Raw genomic sequence first — 20133 nt, 5'->3', positions numbered from 1 at the left:
CTGCTGAGTCTGGTTGTATATGTTTTGCTTGAGAGGTAAATAATCCCTATCCAGGACCTCCAATATGACTCATCGAGCCCGAAAAGCAAGAAGCCTTTAGCACAGTGGCTGCTTCACTGCCACCGTCAAGAACATTGATGTACACAAACACTGAATTACAGAAATGGTGCAAGAACACAACATATTTTAAGGTCAGCTCATGTATCACGCTGCTGAAACGTCGGGCAGATAGGTTTATTTTCTTTTTCTTTCCCCAGTTGCACAAGTTAGTGTGAACTAGATTCCTTGAAGCGCGCCATATACTCAATGGCACATACTGTGAGCCAAGTTGGGGTGAAAGGGGTTTATTGAAGAGTGGCACATCCCCAGTGTCACATACTGAGCGACCCCAGTTGGTGAAATGGTTGGTTCAAAACACGGTTCTCACAGGTCATAATCCGGATGCTCAAAGGTACGAACATACACAGGAACTGGAAAATGCGTGAAGTATCCTAAGAATATTATTTGGTTGAAAACACGCTCGGGAAATACTAAATGGCAGGCGCGCCAAAAAGGTGCAATCGTCATCACATATCTTCATAAGGTGACACATAGAAATGCGTCGTGCCGTGAGCGTTGTGTTTTTTTACCCAATAAACTCGCGGAAATTTGCGCAAAAAGCTAACAAAAGATTAATTGGGATAGAAGGTCCAGGTGTGTAATGCATTTTAATATTCTTGAAAGGATAAGTAGGCATTGTTTACCAAATTTCGCTTTTATGAGGTAAAATATTAATACGACGGACGATATATGAATGGCAGACTCGAAGCACACCAGCGCTTCCTGTCCGAAGGAAAACCTTACTGCCTTTGCACTCACTACGATGAGCTTGACTTGTTTTGAATACTAGATGGTGCGTCCGTGTCCCCGACAGGAACTTCCACGCGAACTGATTGAGACCTTTTATGTCAGAAGGAAAGTAGATGGCTGCGTTAGCCAGCCGTGCATTGCCTTGAAAAGGGTTGAATATGTGTACCTTGCCAGCACGTGACAGAAATTGAATGGTTAATATGAATGCCCCTAAAATAATTTCAAGGTGGCGGAGGTTTTCTGTTTTCGTTATGTTTCCTGTGCATAGAAATGTCAGCATTATTCTGATAAATTGTAGTTTCGGGTAAGCCCTTGTCTTGTGCACTTTCTTTTTGGCCCTTTCGTCAGTGCGGCACAAAATGACCAGGTGAGGTGGATTTCTTGAAATAACACTATGGCAAATTCACATTGAAGGCTCTGCGCGTTGGCCCTTTTGTGTTCTTATCTCTTTCAAGATTTCACTAAACAGTCCATCCTACGGCAAACTAAAATGTCAAAGCAGCCTCCGGAGGGGTGCGCAACGAACTGGCCCTATACTTCGTGTGCACAATGCGTCGACGACTTGTGTTTAGGTTCCTGCTTTTCCTGCAAACTTTTCACGTGTCTCCTTGAGGTATTGTCCTTTATAACAGCTTTAGAGGCGATATGAGCGGAGCCTTTTCAGAGCGGTTTACTAAAAATACTCTCCTGAAATAGGTGCTTCGTAAAATCCTATGGGCATTATAATGTGCGCTCGCATGTCTAATCCAAACATCGAGAATAAAGCCTACGTTTCTTTGAAGGCCTTCGTTCATCTGTTGCACACGAGGGCGCTGGCCTGTTCATTCGTGCCTCCATGTAGGAAACTACGATCCGTCCATCTGTGTGTGCGTCTATCCTCATGTTGCGCAATTCGCACGATTTGCAGTCTTAACGAACGAATGCGTTATTTACACAGTAGCGCAGAAGCACACGGACGGCGAAATAAACAGACGGTACAGAGCGTTTAACCAATAATTGAGTGTTTATTGCACGAGAGCAGATATATATATATATATATATATATATATATATATATTGTAGAGAGGCACTCTAGTGTAATTAATTAGAGCGTAGAGCACTGCAACGAGAGGTTACACAGCGCAGGCAACACAGGCACACGGCTTCGACCAACTCGGCGTCGTCGTCTTTCTTGAAGCAGTGCATACTGCTCGTTCTTCTTCAGTACAATTATCTCCCCGGAGAAAAGGAGCCGTCCCGGCGACCTACGGGCAGGAGAGCACAGGGGGGTCGAAATAAGGCTTTAGCCGCTGAACGTGCACGATTTCGCGCCCTCGGCGGCGCTTATCCGAAGGTGGCTCAAGGGGTTCTATCATGTAGTTCACAGGAGACGTTTGACTGACCACACGGTAGGGACCCTGGTACTTGGAAACGAGTTTCGCTGAAAGTCCAGGGCTGGTGGCGGGAACCCAAAGCCACACTAGTGAGTCAGGAGCATAGGGTGCAGGAGAGGCGGAAGTATCCCAACGGTGCTTCTGTCGCTGCTGGTCTTCCGTAGTAAATGTGCGGGCGAGCTGTCGGCACTCTTCCGCGTGTGCAGCAGCTTCGGACAGGGCAGTAGACTCCGTTGTGTCAGGGCGATACGGGAGGATGGTATCCATTGTGCAGGAAGGCTCGCGTCCGTAAAGAAGAAAGAACGGGGAAAATCCCGTAGTGGTCTGTGTGGCAGTGTTGTAAGCATAGGTCACGAAGGGTAGAACGCGGTCCCAATTGGTCTGGTCAGATGCGACGTACATGGATAACATGTCGCCAAGAGTGCGGTTAAAGCGCTCAGTCATCCCATTAGTCTGCGGGTGGTATGCAGTAGTGGTGCGGTGAATTACGCGGCATTCCTTGAGTAGGGCTTCTATAACCTCAGAGAGAAACACACGGCCTCTGTCGCTGAGCAATTCTCTGGGGGCTCCATGGCGAAGTATGATGTTACGCAGAAGGAACCATGCAACATCACGCGCAGATGCGCTGGGCAGAGGCGAAGTTTCCGCGTAACGCGTTAGATGGTCTATTGCCACAATCACCCAGCGGTTGCCGTCTGAAGTACTCGGCAGGGGCCCGTAAAGATCAACTCCGACGCGGTCAAAGGCGCGTCCTGGGCAAGGCAAGGGTTGCAATGGGGCAGCTGAGGAACAAGGGGTATTCTTCCGGCGTTGGCAAGCGAGGCAGGAGCGCACATATCGGCGGACGAATCGGTACATTCCGCGCCAGTAATAATGGAGTCGCAGGCGCGCGTACGTTTTTAGTACTCCTGCATGCGCGCATTGCGGGTCATCGTGAAACGCTGCACATATGTCCGAACGTAGATGCCGTGGGACCACGAGTAACCATTTGCGGCCGTCCGAGAGGTAGTTACGGCGGTAAAGGAGTCCGTCACGAACAGCGAAGTGGTGTGCTTGGCGACGCAGTGTACGGTCAGAAGAAGGCGCTGATGGGTTGGACAGAAAAGCCAGCATAGAGACAATCCATCGATCCTTCTGCTGCTCCGAAAGCATGTCCGTGGCGGTGAGGGAGGACTCGCATATCGGTACCTTCGAATAATTGGGCTGGCCTGGCATAGGGGAGCGGGACAGGGCATCCGCGTCCGTATGTTTACGGCCAGAGCGGTACAGCACTCGAATGTCGTACTCTTGGAGGCGGAGCGCCCATCGAGCGAGTCGACCTGAAGGGTCTTTTAAGGACGACAGCCAGCAGAGGGCATGATGGTCAGTTATTACGTCGAATGGGCGGCCGTAGAGGTAAGGGCGGAATTTGGGTATGGCCCAAATGATAGCCAAGCATTCTTTTTCTGTAACGGAATAGTTGGCTTCCGCTTTCGTCAGAGCGCGGCTGGCGTAAGCAACGACGTATTCATCGAAGCCAGTCTTTCGTTGCGCAAGAACAGCGCCAATGCCGACACCACTAGCATCCGTGTGAATTTCTGTCGGTGCGCTGGGGTCGAAATGACGGAGAATCGGGGGTGAGGTTAGAAGACGACGCAGCGTCGTGAATGCGGCATCGCAAAGTGGCGACCAGGCCGAGAGGTCGTGGTTACCCGCGAGAAGCTGCGTCAAAGGCGCTATTATGGTGGCGAAGTCGCGGATGAAACGGCGAAAGTATGAGCACAATCCGATGAAGCTGCGGAGTTCTTTGGTGGTCTTTGGTCGTGCGAATTCGGCGACTGCTTGGAGTTTGGTAGGATCTGGAAGCACACCATCTTTCGAAACAACGTGGCCAAGGATGACTAGCTGTCGGGCGGCGAAGCGGCACTTCTTGATGTTGAGCTGGAGTCCAGCATCGGCGAGGCAAGTGAGAACGCGTTCGAGTCGGAGCAGGTGAGAAGAAAAGTCCGGGGAAAAGATGACAATGTCATCGAGGTAACAAAGGCATGTCTGCCATTTGAGGCCCGGAGGATGTTATCCATCATTCTTTCAAATGTGGCAGGCGCATTGCACAGGCCAAAGGGCATCACGGTAAATTCATATAAGCCGTCAGGCGTAACGAATGCCGTTTTCGGGCGATCTGACTCAGCCACCGGGACTTGCCAGTAACCAGATCGTAAGTCTAAGGACGAAAAGAATTCAGCGCCTTGGAGGCAGTCTAGTGCGTCGTCGATACGGGGGAGAGGATAGACATCTTTCCGGGTTATTTTGTTCAGGCGTCGATAGTCCACACAAAAACGAATTGTCCCATCTTTCTTTTTCACCAGCACTACTGGAGAGGCCCAAGGACTGTGGGAAGGCTGTATCACGCCGCGTTGAAGCATGTCGCCTACGTGCTCGTCGATGACACGGCGTTCCGTCGCGGACACACGGTATGGACGCTGTCGTAGTGGGACATGGCTACCGGTGTCGATGTGATGAACGACTGTAGCTGTACGCCCTAAACATTGTTGTTGGTGGTCAAAAGAAGTGCGAAATCGGGTAAGGAGGTCGACGATCTGCGCGCGCTGACTCGGAGTGAGCTGCGGATCAATACACCGAGCAAACGTTCTGTCACACGCTGGCTCAGACGTAGAGACAGGAAGAGCCATGGCGTCAACCTGAAGAGGAGTCGAGTCATCAGGCACATCGTAGAGAAAGTTCGGCTCGAATTCGTCAGCAGACCCGAGGCACTCGCCATGTCGTAGGCTTGATGGACACGAAAACGGATTCGTAACGTAAAGTGCGCTGGAGCTCTGGCGAATGGGAAGGATGGCGAAGGGAAGCAAGAAGGGATGACGGCGTGCAGCAAGTTTCGATGGCGTGAAGAGAACTGTAGAATCGTAGAAAGCAGCACAGGAAACGGGCACAAGGGCGGAAGAGAAAGCAGGGATATCGGTGTCGGCGGCGACGAACAATCTAGCAGAAGAAAGAGGCAAATCTTCAGAAAGACGTCCGCAAAATGGAGTAAGCGCAAGTTCTGCACGGGCACAATCAATAACTGCGCGATTAGAAGAGAGGAAGTCCCATCCTAGAATGATGGCATGAGAGCAGCGGGAAAGAACAACAAACTCAATGTGATATAAACTGTCTTGTATGGCGACACGGACGGTGCAAGTTCCTACAGGCTCAATTGGCTCAGCGCTTGCTGTACGTAGCGAAATAGCGGAAAACGGCGTCGCGACCTTTCGGAGCGTACGGCGAAGCTGGTCGGCAATCACTGACACCGCGGCACCGGTGTCGACAAGCGCGTGAACAGCGATACCTTCCGCATAAACTTCATATATATATATATATATATATATATATATATATATATATATATATATATATATATACAGGGTGTTTCAGCAAACACTTTCACAATTTATTTAAGGTTGCCTGTGGCAGATAGCCCAGTTCTAGTTAATGAGCTGGTCTACTCGAAGAGGCGGACATTACTTGTACAAGAAATGGAAATGCATAATCGAATAATTAACAGAAATTCACTAATTAGGTTTTTAACTAATTACATGATGGCCCATATTGCAATTTACAAATTATAGCCGTGGAGTTCGCAAGACGGATCCACTTAGAATTACTTCTCAGGATGACACCAGTTTCGAGATATTAATTCCTGAACTTTGCGGAGAAATGCATTGGCGTTCCAGTTAATTTTGTGCTTCAATGCAGAAAGCGACGTTTTGTTAAGAACCTAACTGGAACGCGAATGCATTTCTCCACAAAGTTCGGGAATTAATATCTCGAAACTGGTTTCATCCCGAGAATTCGTTCCAAGTGGATCCGCCTTACGAACTCCACGGCTACAATTTGTAAATTGCAATATGGGCCATCAGGTAATTAGTTAAAAACTTAATTAGTGAATTTCTGTTAATTATTCGATTATGCATTTTCATTTCTTGTACTAGTAATGTCCGCCTCTTCGAGTAGACCAGCTCATTAAGTATAATTGGGCTATCTGGCACAGGCAACATTTAAGAATTTTTGAAAGTGTTCGCTGAAACACCCGGTATATATATCACCGCACAAAAGGATGGGAGAAGGAAGACACACAAACACATCAACCCAGAAAGTTTAACTGATAGGCGTCTAACGCGACAAACACTCAGTAAGTGCTGTGTCCCGTCTGTTTCTTTCACCGTTCGTGTGCTTCTGCGCTACTGTGTAAATAATGCTATACGAAATAGCCCACCAGTCTGTACTTTTGAATCCGCAATGCTCCCCGACCATGATTACGCTGAAAAGATATGCAACTCGCGGCTAGTCTTCTGCGTGACAGGGTGTCTTGTACGCAAAACAATTAATCCTGAAATCTGTGTGCAAGGAATGCCTTGACGAGCTCCTCGTTGCCGCCAGCGAACAGGTGGCAGTGTTCACAAAGTTCGGCGTCAATGGGGCCTTCATTTACCGTTCGGAGAAGCTTTTTCATTTGTATTAGACGCCCTTGAAACCACTTTTTTCGATGTGGTTCGGTTACAACGAGCTGTACAGTGACAGCTTGGAAGGAGCTTCTCTCCTGCCTTCAGAAAAACGACGTACATATTCGGCTGTGCACCGCATGGCCCTAGCTTAACCAACCAGGTTACAAAATTCTTTTTGGTCAACCGTTTGCACTGCTACACGAAGGCACTCAACAAAGAGAGATCGTCTTCCCAGGAAAAGAAGAAGTACCTGAAGTTCAGGCGCGTGACTAAGCAGAGAATAACATAAGGCTGACAAGGTTGTGTTTGAAGTGTTTGTGAAGAATTAAATTTTTTTCTCGTGAGAAAAAAAGCACCAGCTCAGGTGCGTCGCGTAGCGAAACATCAGCGATGACTGAGAATGGTTTGTTTTAAAGGGATTGTGAGCTACTCTTCAAAAATGAGTTGTTTGCGTAAAGAGTGTGCGAAAAATAAAATGTTTGCTGCTGAGTTACAACTGGGAATTTTCTTGCTTTGCGTTCGATAAGTTGTCTGCGGGAGAAAATCGGCTAAAGCAAGCTCCATTCTGCCATCCACGCACGCGCAATCGGATTGTGACCTTGGCGCCTTTCAATTACGAAAGGGCTAGCATAGCAACTCAATCGTCATTTCCCACCATGCATGAGCAAGTATATAACGAAGCTTCTTTATTTGTTATTGCATATTAAGCAGCGCGCGCGGATGATGCATTCCACGCAGCGCCCTTGCACTGAGGCTGCTAGTCGCGGCCGACGTGTAAGCGTGTGGCAGCGCCACCTCGCGGTTTCCTCCCAAAGGGCCACGCGCGAGCCGGCGCGTTCAACACACTTCCCCATTCTAGCCACTATGGTATAGGCGTTGGCTTCACAGTTCGTGAGAACGTTCCACGGCGACACGCGCAAAACACGGGTAGCCGTCTTTGATCAGCTGTTCTTTCGCGTGAACCACGACAGAGAGCGCTGCAATACTAAAGCGCATGAGCGAAGTTACGTGGCTTTATTTTATGTTTCGCGTGCTTTCTTTAAACACCGGGAAGAATCACTACGCAGCACGTACACCCTCGCACTTTTTTAATAATATCACGCTAGCGTCGACCGCGCGGCGTGTCGGTGCCCTTGTAGCGGTGAGGAACGGTGGGGTCAGCGCCAGTACGCGCGGGCGTGCAAGGCGACTTCCAGTTCGAATGTAGTCCGCTTCCACGTTTGCTTCAGGAGTGTCCCTGGCCGATACTAGGCCGCTGACATGCGGTGCGCTCGATGCTCGCGCGATATTATTTAAAAAAAAATGGCAAGGGTGTACGTTGCCACAAAAAGTTGGACCGGCCTTTTGGAATGCCCTCCGCAACGTAACGAAACGCACTTGGCCCTAAGTGAATATATTTTTTTTTCGTAATTGACCTTAGTTAATTCAAGTTACGAGAAACACCGTGTATGTGAATTCTGTTGTGGCAGACTCGGTCTAATGTGGAATAATGGAGAAAACTCTATCATGTGTGAAACGCCTTTTTTAACCACTCATAGTGCGAAAGCGTCGACTGGAACTCGGCTGTGGCCCAGAAGGAACCCAACGGCACCGCGACATCGGAGATTTGGGCTTCCCTAGAAGCCAGGCCAGCTCTGTCGGCTGCATACATTAGTTCGTGAAGGTTTCTTGGCTCTAAGTTCTTTCTTCCTCTTCTTCGTTTATTTCCAGCCGATCCCTTGAGGCCCAAACGCAGAAAGAGCAGCACCCATCATCAAGGGGGACGAGAAGAACCCGAGCCTTCTTGTTCTTCGTTTCCAACGGGCAACCCGGTGCCCCCGACATTGAACACTTCGGAACCGACGACTTCTGCTCCATGGATCCTATGCGGATCAACGCCATGCGAAACGAATGAGTGGGACTGGCTCCTCGTGGACTTTAGCGATATCCCCCCCAACGCCCCTGTGCCTGACCCCGACTTGTCGTTTCTTGATCGACCAGAAGCTGTGTAAATATTCGGTTTAATTCAGACACCTGTCGTTTTTAATTTGCAAAGTTTCTTGGTGGACGTCAGGTGAACAGGGTCCTTCACTTGACATTTCTTGCAGACGCTGATATCAGCTGACCATGGCCTTTCAGACTGCGGTCAACAGCTCACACCATGTGAATGTTTTTGGCATACTTAAATGCTGCCAATACTGTGTTTTCTGTGTTAACTACGTACTTGTTATTGCTTCGTTGACAACTGCGTGCGTTATATTACTTGTTTTAAAACTTCTGTACCCGTCTTAGTGTGAGCAAACTTTGCAACCTCATTTAAATAAAAGAATTGAATTTGCTACCTCACCGGCTTGGTTTTTTCCTTCAACTATATCGTCAGTGCAGCACACTCGGTCCTCGCCAGCACAGTAAAGTCGGCTTAACTTCATTTCAAGAACTGCTATGCGACAGCTGATAAAGACACCTGGCGTTACTTTTGGGTCATCTGTTGATTACGCAAGACCCTCTACGCTGCATGATTTATTACAGTTTGGGTGTGCCTCTAGATATCCCTACACCAGCTTTATTTTACTGCGACAGCAGTTGAGTGTTCTAAATTCGGTTTCCCTTGTCCGCCTGTCCATCGCATTATGCGGACGACCGCCGTTGCCGTTATCCACGACACACTACAACCTTGCGATCCCCAGTTTCACCTGGTGTTTCACCTGAGTGTCATACCTGCCTAAAGTCAGTTTTGCCGAGGTGGCGCGTCAGGGGGCAGCGCCACAGCGGCATCCGGCAGCTGTCCGGCCCACACAGAGTGAGCCGGCGGTGACGCCATCCGCCCCCTCGGCGGCTGCAGCTAGCGCTGCTCCGCCAACTCGCAAGAAGGAGCCATTGACCTCCGGGCTGGTGGCCTCCAGGGCCGCGTCCCTCGAGGCGAGGCCTACCCGTGAAACCAACCGCTCGGAAGAGCGTGTGTCCAGCGCCTCGCAAGAGGCGATGGACACAACAACCGGTCAGACGGCGCCGCCAGCGCCTAAGGAGCCGCGAGAATCTCGCGATCGCTCCAAAAAAGAAAAAGCCCGCATCACAGGGCCTGACAAGGTCTCTGTAAGTTAGTGTTTTTACACGAGACACACAGCACAAACATCGTCTGCAAAATGGACACACAGATACTGCAGTGGAACGTCAGAGGACTACTACGTAACCTCGACGACATCACAGAACTCATACATAAATTTAATCCGAAGGTGATGTGTGTCCAAGAAACGCACTTAAAGCCTACACAGCCCAATTTTCTCAAGCAATATGCCATTTTTCGTAAAGATCGTGACGACGCTTCTACCTCGTCCGGAGGTGTAGCCATAGTCGTAAATAAGTCTATTGCTTGTCAACAGTTTGCCCTACACACGCGTCTCGAGGCTGTATCCGTGCGAGCAATTTTATTCAACAAGCTTATAACCATTTGCTCCATTTACATACCGAACCATCACCTCGGTAAAACGGAATTTTACAGCCTCATCGACCAGCTCCCAGAACCATACATTATCACTGGTGATTTTAATGCTCATCACATTCTTTGGGGAGACTCGCGATGCGACGTGAGAGGTCGACTCATTGATAACTTCCTTATTAACTCCGGTGCGTGCCTCTTCAATAAGAATGAGTCAACATATTACAATATGCACCATAGTTCATATTCATCAATATACCTGTCGCTTGGCTCTGCCTCACTTTTCCCTGATTTAGAATGGCGTGTAATTAAAAACCCATACGGAAGTGATCATTTCCCAGTAACCCTAAATTTAGTAACCGAACATGACTCCCTTCCGCATGTCCCACGCTGGAAACTGGCCTCAGGTGACTGGGAATGCTTTAGGGAATCCACCTACTTATCACAAGATTTTATGAATAATTTTACTATAGATCATGCCGTATCATATTTTACTGCTTTTATCATTAACGCCGCTGAGAAGTTCATTCCTCAAACAAGTGGCACTTCATTCAAAAGACGGGTCTCCTCGTGGAATGAAGATTGCACAAAGGCACGAAGGAGACAAAATAAAGCTTGGGGCAAACTACGTGAATGTCCTACAACTGAAAATCTAATAGAGTTTAAACACGTTAAATCCCAGGGAAGAAGGACGCGAAGACAGGCTAAGAGGGCAAGCTGGGAGAGGTTTCTCTCGGGTATAAATTCGTATATTCGAGAGGCGAAAGTATGGCACGGGCTAAGGAGGCTAAAGGGAAAACAAATGCCATCCGTTGACGCTCGTAAACGACGAAGCGAACAGCTTGGAAGACCAAGCTGACGCTCTTGGCGAACACTTCGAGTACATATCTAGTTCGAATCATTATTCTGTGGCCTTCCTAAAGCACAAACAAATTGCAGAACGCAAGGCTATCGATCGCAAATGCAGACAGAACGAACCTTATAACACGCCTTTTAACATCGCCGAGTTGAGAGCCTCCTTGCACACACGTCGGAGCTCTGCAGCTGGACCTGACATGATCATGTACGATATGATTAAACATATCCACAGCGATACTCAAATAACACTACTCGCACTTTTCAATGCTATAGACGGTTTTCAGCAGCGGCGCACGGGCGCGGCCATGTTTGATCACGTGATTGCGCCGGTATGACTGGCCTTGGGTTGAAGGCCAGCGAAGCAGCCGTACTGCTGTATTCATGGGCGACGGTGGGGCAAGCGGCGTTGTTTCGGGTCCACCGATGGACAGCGGCTGGATCGACGACACAAAGCTCTGGCCCATGGTTCAACGATCATGTAAGTGAAACATTTTTTGTCATTTTAACGTTGTATGTGCTCGCGCCGGAGCGCTCTGGCGCTCGATCATCGTGCATGCGCGTCGCTCGTTCGCGCCGAGCTATTCGAGCTCATGGAGGCTTCTTGTGCGGCGTTCACCTCAGTTCGCTAGTTCTTTTTCTTTTTGTGGTTAGTGCGGTGTACTTAAGCTACGATCTGAGCTGTTTGAAGTGGTTGCCCAGCCTCTCGCGCTTTGCTTGACGGCCTCGAATGTGTATGCTTGAGCGCCGAGTGAAAAATCCGTGTCCGCTTGTGTGTTGACGTCTCGCTCGCTGGTATTTTAGCTTCCCACATACGTTGAGGTAAGCGTTTGCCTCGATACTAGTGCACTGATCTCTGCAGAATTCACCAGTGCGGCGGGCACGCAATAGTTTCGCGTGGTTGACTTCGGAGCGGCAGATTGTGTTTGTTGGATGTACTAACTGAATGCCCCCGAACGGGTGTTGTTTCATAGTAAAACCCCTGTCACATGGGCACATTCGATCGCAATTGAGCCTCGATCCGAATACAGTCGGTCGTGATTCGCAAATCGTAATCGATGTGTCCGATTTCGATCGGAGACCGACGTAAGCAGCTTCTAGCTCAGTGTGACAGAAAACGAGGTGCAACGAGAAAGAAACAGATCCGAAGAAATAACCCTCTAATAAGGCCGTTTTATTTTTTATGCGCGTATAATTTTGAAAATCTGTGTGCTGCGTCGACGCCATGCACGTAGTTCTGAGATTTGCTGACGATCAGAATCGGCGGACGTGGCACGTCGTTTACCTAAAATACCGAATGAAAAAGTAATTTTTCTGAAAATAGATTTGTACGTACCTTTACTACCTATTAGGCACGTTTATTATTTGCTTCGGACTTAGTTACACTAAAAGCGTTAGAGCCCAAACAACACGATCCTGATCCTTGGACTGTGTAGTAGCGATCATTTTCGATTGCGATCGAAAGTCCGAGCCGGATCAAGGCTCGATCGCGATCGAAAGTGGCCATGTGACAGGGGCGTAACTTTGGCTAGCTGTAACTCAAGCGTTTTATAAATGAGAGCTCCAGTTTCAACTTTTCAAACTCTTCAAAGGAGAGCAGCACCAGCTTAGTAATCGATTATGTATTAATTATTGAAACTCCAGAATTATAATTTATAAATCCAAACGATCAGTTTAATATCAGACTATATCTATCGTGTTATTTTAGATCTTTCAAACATCTGCAGATGTCTTGAGGAGTAAATAAAAAATCAGCTTTCTTTCATTGCCATTTTTTTTCATTCCCGCAGTACATACAAATGTTTCTCCCCTATTTCAGTTGTCTACGACTACATGGTCAAGGCAATCGACCAAGATGGGAAGCCTGCACAGGACTACAGGGGGTTTGCAGAGGGCATAAACCTTTTTCACAGTGGCAATGTTGGGAAAGCTTTGTGTCAATCCAAGGATGGCATCTGTAGCATAATGCTGTGTTCCAAGCTGCAGTGTTGGGTAGGGATAGTCCTTGGTTGGACGCCCATCAACAAAGTGAATAGAACATACCTGAAAGAAAAGGGTGATTCATGTAATATTTACAATGGTTTGCTTTTATTTGAACGTAAGAATAAAGGAGTCCACATAAATAAAAAGCACGCACATGGGTAACGCATGCAGTTCTTATTGCAAACTGCCACAAATGTGACAAAAAAGGCAATAGCAATGTGCTGCCAATGTCTTTTCCATTATCACGAATAATGTGATAGTTTCATAGTGTCAAATAATGCCACAATTTCGCGATGTCAAAAGAGGCTATGAAAATTAAAGTAAATAATATATAGATATATTCAGCATGCGCTTTGGGGGAACACTGAAAGACCCAAGGCAGAAGGAAACAGCTGTTTTGTAGTTACCACTACTTTAAAACGCAGCTAATCAAATAACGTCAAACTGGTGAGTTTGAAATTATTTACTTTTATTTTCATGGTTTCTCTTGACATCACGAAATTGTGACATTATTGTATATCACTTTACGATAAACACGCAACCAACGCTTGTAGCGTTGTTTGAAACGATAATTTTGTGCTACAGCGTCAACACAGCTAGCTTTCGCGCACCTGTTGCTGGCCACAAGCAACGCCAGGTCTACGTTCTGATCACAACGTGCATCTGATACAGCAGCGAAACCAATATATGTAAAATCAGACGCGCAGGCAGGAATTCGTCAAGCTTAACGATTTAAAAATGCGATTCAGATAGCACTTTTCCAATCTTTTCTGCAGGAGTTCTCACCGCGACAACTAGTACGCCTTAATTGGCACCGATCCCGGCGCATATACGCACGTGGCGTGTAATTTCGCTTAAGGATAAACATCACTGATAGCAGGTGACTGTTCCCATACGATATCGCGAATGCTTGTGTTCTGCCACTGAAACGCCGCACGGTGACCTTAATGTACAGCAAGCGCAAGATGGGAAGTTCATACACTATTCCTCAAGCCGAGCGCGTTCGCTTATTCGGTACTATGGTCTGCCACTTACTCTTGCCGATGTGCCTTAATTGAAGTTCTTTCTCTGTAGGTTCGCTATCCAGCATTGTCGGGTGAGCTTGTTTTTCTCTCCTTGAGGAAATCGGTGCATGGAAAACGACCTCGGGCACGGGCAGTCTTGATGCAGCTGTGGCGCGTGTATTTCACACACCGACGTGTTCCACAGCTTAATGTCGCCATCACAGTTTTTGAATCCGACCACAGCACACGTTTTCCCTCTTAATCTCCACATGGAGCAGAATATTGTTCGACGTTTGACAAACTGCGCTTGTTAAACGCCGCTGGCTACGCTTTCACGACTGAGCAATGGTAGTTTCGTTTGCGCGCCCAAGGCCAGAGATGTCGAACACGCGCGGCGCTCCGGTGGCGCCATCTGATTTCAGTTGCACAAACCGGCTGCCGCAAATCGTCTATATGGGCTGCCGGGTACCTACCTAATGCATGTCGTATGCCTAGGCATCTCGTATGCCTACCGCGCATTTCATGTACCCCCCTTCCCCCAGAGCGTGCTTTTTTTCGCCAACCTCCAGGTTCTTTCTTCTTTTCAGAAGCGATCCTGTGGCAGAGTCCGCCCCGCGCAAGAGATACGGCCAGCTTGCGCGGGGCGGAAGCTGACTGTAGTCTGCGCCAGGATTTCTTCTGAAAAGAAAGAACCTGGAGGTTGGGGAAAAAAGCACGCTCTGGGGGGGAGGGGGGTACGTGAAGCGCGGTTGGCAGAGATACCGCTACCTTGTGGAAATTTGTATGTAGGGCAAACTGGACATTGTGTTAATGAATGTGCAAGGTAACATGAGCCTTCAATTATAAATAAAGGTAATGCGCATTTGCCTGTGCATTGTCAAGCTTGCATGTGCGTTTGAATTTCAGAAAAATCAAGATCTTGAGTAAAAGCCAAGGTACTACTGCCCGGGAGTTGATGGAAGCCTTCTACATATCTGAGAGGGAAGGCTTGCGTGAGTGACGCATCTATATCTTTTATGGATAGTGAGAAGCGTTTTTTGCACGGCTTGCTATAATCGGCGGTTGTGTCAATGTGACTACATGCTCTTGCGCGTGTGCAAACAAGGGTATATAATGACGAATGACAAAGGATAACGCTAGTTGAAAGTTAGCGCTTGTCCGTGTACCTCACTTCGTCCTTGTTTGAATCTGGCGCAGTATATTTGTTTTCCTAAAAAAATGAACTGCTTCTTTTAATAACTGCTTTCTACGAGAAAAGTGTGTTATAATTGTACCTGCTCTTAAAACAACTCTGAGACAATCAGCAGGTTTATCATTCTATGTGCAAAAATAACAAATAAAAATTTCCTACCATAAAGTTTACTGCTCTTTGTTTAACTAATGCCTCCTGATTAATAGCACTTTAACAGTTTTCCAGGCCATTGCTATGTTTGCTCCTTGTAGTGGTGCAAATGTGCAGTGGCACAGTGCACCAGATATTCACTGTAGCAACTCCATAATAAGACTTCAGTCCTGTTCATGCTTCTACTTTGATGAATATGGAGTTTTTTCTGGCAACTGCAAACTGATGGTTGCATTCTCTCTGCATGAACTCTTACTGCCAGAGCGATGCTATAGCAACGGTGAAATTTGAAATAGGTAATATTGCAGTTAATCACAATTTCTGTGTTGATTGTGCTTTCCACCAATTTCTGAGATTGCCTGTCAGTTTACTTGTTCAGTAGTTATGATGTCACTGAGACTACATTTTTTTTAACTGGCACTCTGTTAGTGTCCAAAGCTTTATCTATGACGAACAGCTGTTGATACCACATTAGATTTTGTTCCAAGTGGGGTAGTTATTAGTAGAATAAAACTTGAGACGACTTCAAAATATGCATTATGTACAGGATTGCTTTCTTGCTCAAGGTGATGTTATGGTAAAGGTAGTGATCAGGTAATATCACAGATCACTAAAGAAAGATTGATTGTTGATATAAATCGATTCCTTATCTGAACAAAACAGCACAAAAAACACGAGGGACAAGCAAAAGTGTTGTGCACTCTTTTCTTCATGCCAGTGTTTCTCGTGCTCTTTTGTTCTCAACCAGTAAAGTATAAGCTACTCAGCGAGATGTAAGGGTCTCGGATCACATCATATTACCAAATGCTGCACAGCTATCTTCGGCACTGTCATATTGCGTCTTGCCATCCACCCCACTTGATGTTCCTTTACACTAAACGATCGATTAAAAAGCTTTCGACTGTTGCTTCATACAGCCATGTCCAATGACTTTTGCAAAACCCTCGTAAGCATTGTAACAAATTCACGTAAGCTGTAAAATAATACATCACATTAGTCCTCTTTAGATGCTCTAATGGATACACATTACAGAGCTGCAATATCTGTTTTTAGTGGAGGGTTAGGTATTTGTAAACTCCACGCTTCTACTTTTCCTAAGTTGGTCATATTTGACAAACTTTCTAAAAAATTCAAGGCCTTAAATCAGAATTCTCCTTGCAATAGCCACTAGAACTTACCTGTCTCCCTCAAATGCAGCAAATTTTATTCAAATTAGTCCAGGGGTTCCTTCATAAAAGCTCTTTTTGGTTTACATGTATTTGTAAGGGCATAATCGGAGTTAATTGGGCTCGTGGTAAAGCATTTTTAAGGCCACTTACAGGAAACAGCTGCAGCCCTGCTACACATAACAGCCTTTTCCACACTGCTTGCCTTATCCTTATATCTTGCAGCGCCTTGCCTATTTTGTTAATATAATCTATTGTTCTACCCTCCAGGTTTTCACTTAAACATTGTGAAAAGGTAGAAGCCCACGCATATAAAAAAATTTAACCACAGCCCTTTTGTGGAATACCTCCCCCAGTTCTTTCATTCAGCGCTGGCTAATCGGACTTTCCTTTCGCTGACGGCCTCCAGTTTTACAAGTTATTGGGAGTGCAAGCCTACCTTATGACGAAACTACAGCTCGGCCCCAACTCCGATGCTGCCTATTCAAATACATGTAAAATGCAGAAATGCTTTTCTGAGATAACTCCTGGACCAATTTTAATGAAATCTGCTGCACTTGAGAGAAAAAGTAAAATTCTAGTGAGTGCTGAAAGCGAAATTTTGACTTATAGCTTGGAATTTTTTAGAACTGCTGAATATTGGCAAGTTTGACAAAAACAGAGGCACAAAGTTTACAAATCCACAACTCCTCACCAAGAACAGATATCGCAGTTCTGTAAATTACATCCATCAAAACATTCAAAGCCAAAACATCCAAAATTTCTATCTTACATGAAATTGTTACAATATTTACATAGGCTTTGGAAAAGTCCTGCTGACTTATTAGTGGCCTATTTGAGAGCCTTGTATAATACATCAAATTTGTCCGCTTCAGATGCAATTTACAGAATTGCGATATTTTTCGTTGCTGAATTAAAGGTCCCCTCACCAGGCCTGGCCATATTGAGCTCACAAGCGCAGTGCATGCAATCCACGTTAATTATCATGTCTGCTAAGTATTACATTGCTACATGCCGCGGAAAGAGCTTAAATTTCTAGCCAATTACCGTTTGCCTTTCCCCTCGCGAGCGCCGCACTCCCAGCCGGACAGTCTCGCGCAAGAGCGCCTACGTATGGCCGTGATGTGACATCGCTCATAGTGGCATGTGACTGAGAATTATTCAAGGCAACAACAGTTATCTGTTTGATATGTTGCTGCAATGGACAAATTAATGTTTAGAGAAATAATAAAACCTACAAACCAAATCTCTGCATGCCTGTTTTACTTTGTACCATAGCAAGAGAGAAGAGAGAGAACGTGCAAACCACGTCCTCAGGACTGCACTGGTGATGGCATGTGGCACAAAATTGGCTGTATGAGAGGTTGCGTGGCTACATTTACAGTTTCCAGTAATTTCTCTCTACTGGTGGTCGGCTTAAGTTTTGGTGGCTGCTTTGGCCCTCAGGAGTGTGTTCTTGACAAGTGTGTTGACCTCTGTACCTCCGTTCCATCTGCTTGTTCTCATGTCATGCAGTCGCGCGCACAGAGTGAAATCATATCGTTTTCTACTGTGTTCCAGTGCACGATCATGCTCTGTGATCCGCTTGGGCTGCCTCATTGTTCGTGTAGCACTGACTTATACCGCTAGTGAAGTGTTCTCGTGCACAGCGCGCGAAATTAGACAAATGCAACAGCTATTGCGCGAGACCGTCAGCAATGGAAGTGCGCTGAAAAAAAAAAAGAAGGTAGCGCCCTTGGCATCCTTCAGCCTTGGTATGGGAAAATTCAGGGAATGAATTTCGCTTGCAGAGGCTAGACGAGGGCAAGTGGAAAGAGCATTTGTGTTGGAAGTAGCACTCGCCTCCTGAAATCGTGAGTTCGCAGCACTGAAATACTTCTATCTCGGTTATTAATGAACCAATTTGAAAATTTCTTGCGGTACAACGCTCCCTAGAGGGCACATACCAACTTCAAGTGTATAACCAAAATTTGCTATGCGGCCTGGTGAGGGGTTCTTTAAAGGGTAGTAAACTTGATTTCCTGAAAATTTCCGATTTTGAACAGTTATTAAAAAATAAACGAGCTAAATGAAAATCGCCACCAACAGTCACTACATTTTAACTTCTTTAAAATGCAACAAACAATCATCAAAATTCTAGAGCACTGCACGGGCCGATTTTTCCGGCCTGGGCCCGGCCCGGGCCCGTTTTTACATTGGCCCGCCCGAGCCCGATCAAAACTTTTATGGCGAGACCCGGGCCCGGCCCGGAAATAATCTACGTTACCCGCCCGGCCCGGCCCGCCACCCCTTTACCTTAAGCCCGAGCCCGGCCCGAGCCCGACTCGAACCCGGCCCGAGACCAAAACACAGATGTTTTTCAGAGTTGAGAAGCCCGAGAATAACTCGCAGAAAGCCCGAGCCCGGCCCGGGGCCGGGTCAAAAAGCACACGCCGTGCCCAAGCCCGGCCCGAGCCCGCGAAAAAACTCCTCTACCCGGCCCGGCCCGGCCTACGGGCCGGGCCGGGCTCGGGCTTTCGGGTAAGCCCGAGCCCGTGCAGTGCTCTAGTGTTAGTCGAGAAAAACAATTTCTCCTTGCTCAAGTAATTAGAAGCTCCCATGCTAACCTTCTTCTCAGTGGTAGACTCGTAACCCGCCACTGAAAACTCGCTGCAGTATATCAAAAATGCGCCTATGGGCTTTGCGTGAAGTTTCCGGCGCTTACATGCGAATTTTATGGTATCAAACTCGGCGCAGCAAAAATTATATGTTGGGTTTTGTAGGGTTGAGCAATTAAGAAACTTCAGTGGGCTTTCCCTAACGCCCAGGGAAAATTCCGGGAATCACCAAAAATGCAACAATAGTATTTTAGACAAGAGTTCCCATATTCTGCCCCGTAACAACTTTCTATTACTGCGGGCACGGTGACTGCGGGTAACGGCCGGCCGCCAATATCGCCAACGGTGGCTGGGATGCCGTTGCGGCGTTTTTCCATTGCCTTCTTCGATCCTAATAAAAATAAATATTTCGCAGAGAAGCGTGAGAAGTGTTATTTGATATCATGCCACAGTGTGGTGTAATACAGAAACAGCAGGTACAACACCCCGCGGCACTCACCGATTCCGATGATGTACGCCTTGTGCGGTTCGACGTCCGGCGCACACTGGACTCTATACACTCTTCCCGCCATGCAGTCGACGATGGCAGGATTCTCGATCAGGCGACGCCCGGCCTCGACATCTACCAGATTTCGTATAGGGTAGACGTCCCACGCGTCTACGCTTACCCACTTCACGAGAATATGTGTCATTGCACACTAACACGCGGCGGGACAGCAGGCAGAGCGACAGCGTTTGGCGACAGCCCGACCAGAAAGAGCCGCCAAAACGAAGCAACTAATTTCATGACGCAAGTTTCGAATACCGCGTTCAGTCACCTATGGTTCGTGAGATCAAATAACACAATTCATAACTCGTTCAAAATCATAAAATAATATTTCACGCCGTAAATTATGAATGATAACGTATATATATATATATATATATATATATATATATATATATATATATATATGCGCAACTGTTCACACCTCAGTCAGCAGAGATAAGCGAAACCAACATGAGCGAAAGCGAAACCATGCCAAAACCGCTGTGGCTCACGCAGCGTACGCCTCAATGCAGTACGGCGCT

Source organism: Dermacentor silvarum, chromosome 3 (genome assembly GCF_013339745.2).
Source record: "Dermacentor silvarum isolate Dsil-2018 chromosome 3, BIME_Dsil_1.4, whole genome shotgun sequence".
Classification (NCBI taxonomy): Eukaryota; Metazoa; Arthropoda; class Arachnida; order Ixodida; family Ixodidae; genus Dermacentor; species Dermacentor silvarum.
This window is presented reverse-complemented; position numbering follows the sequence as displayed.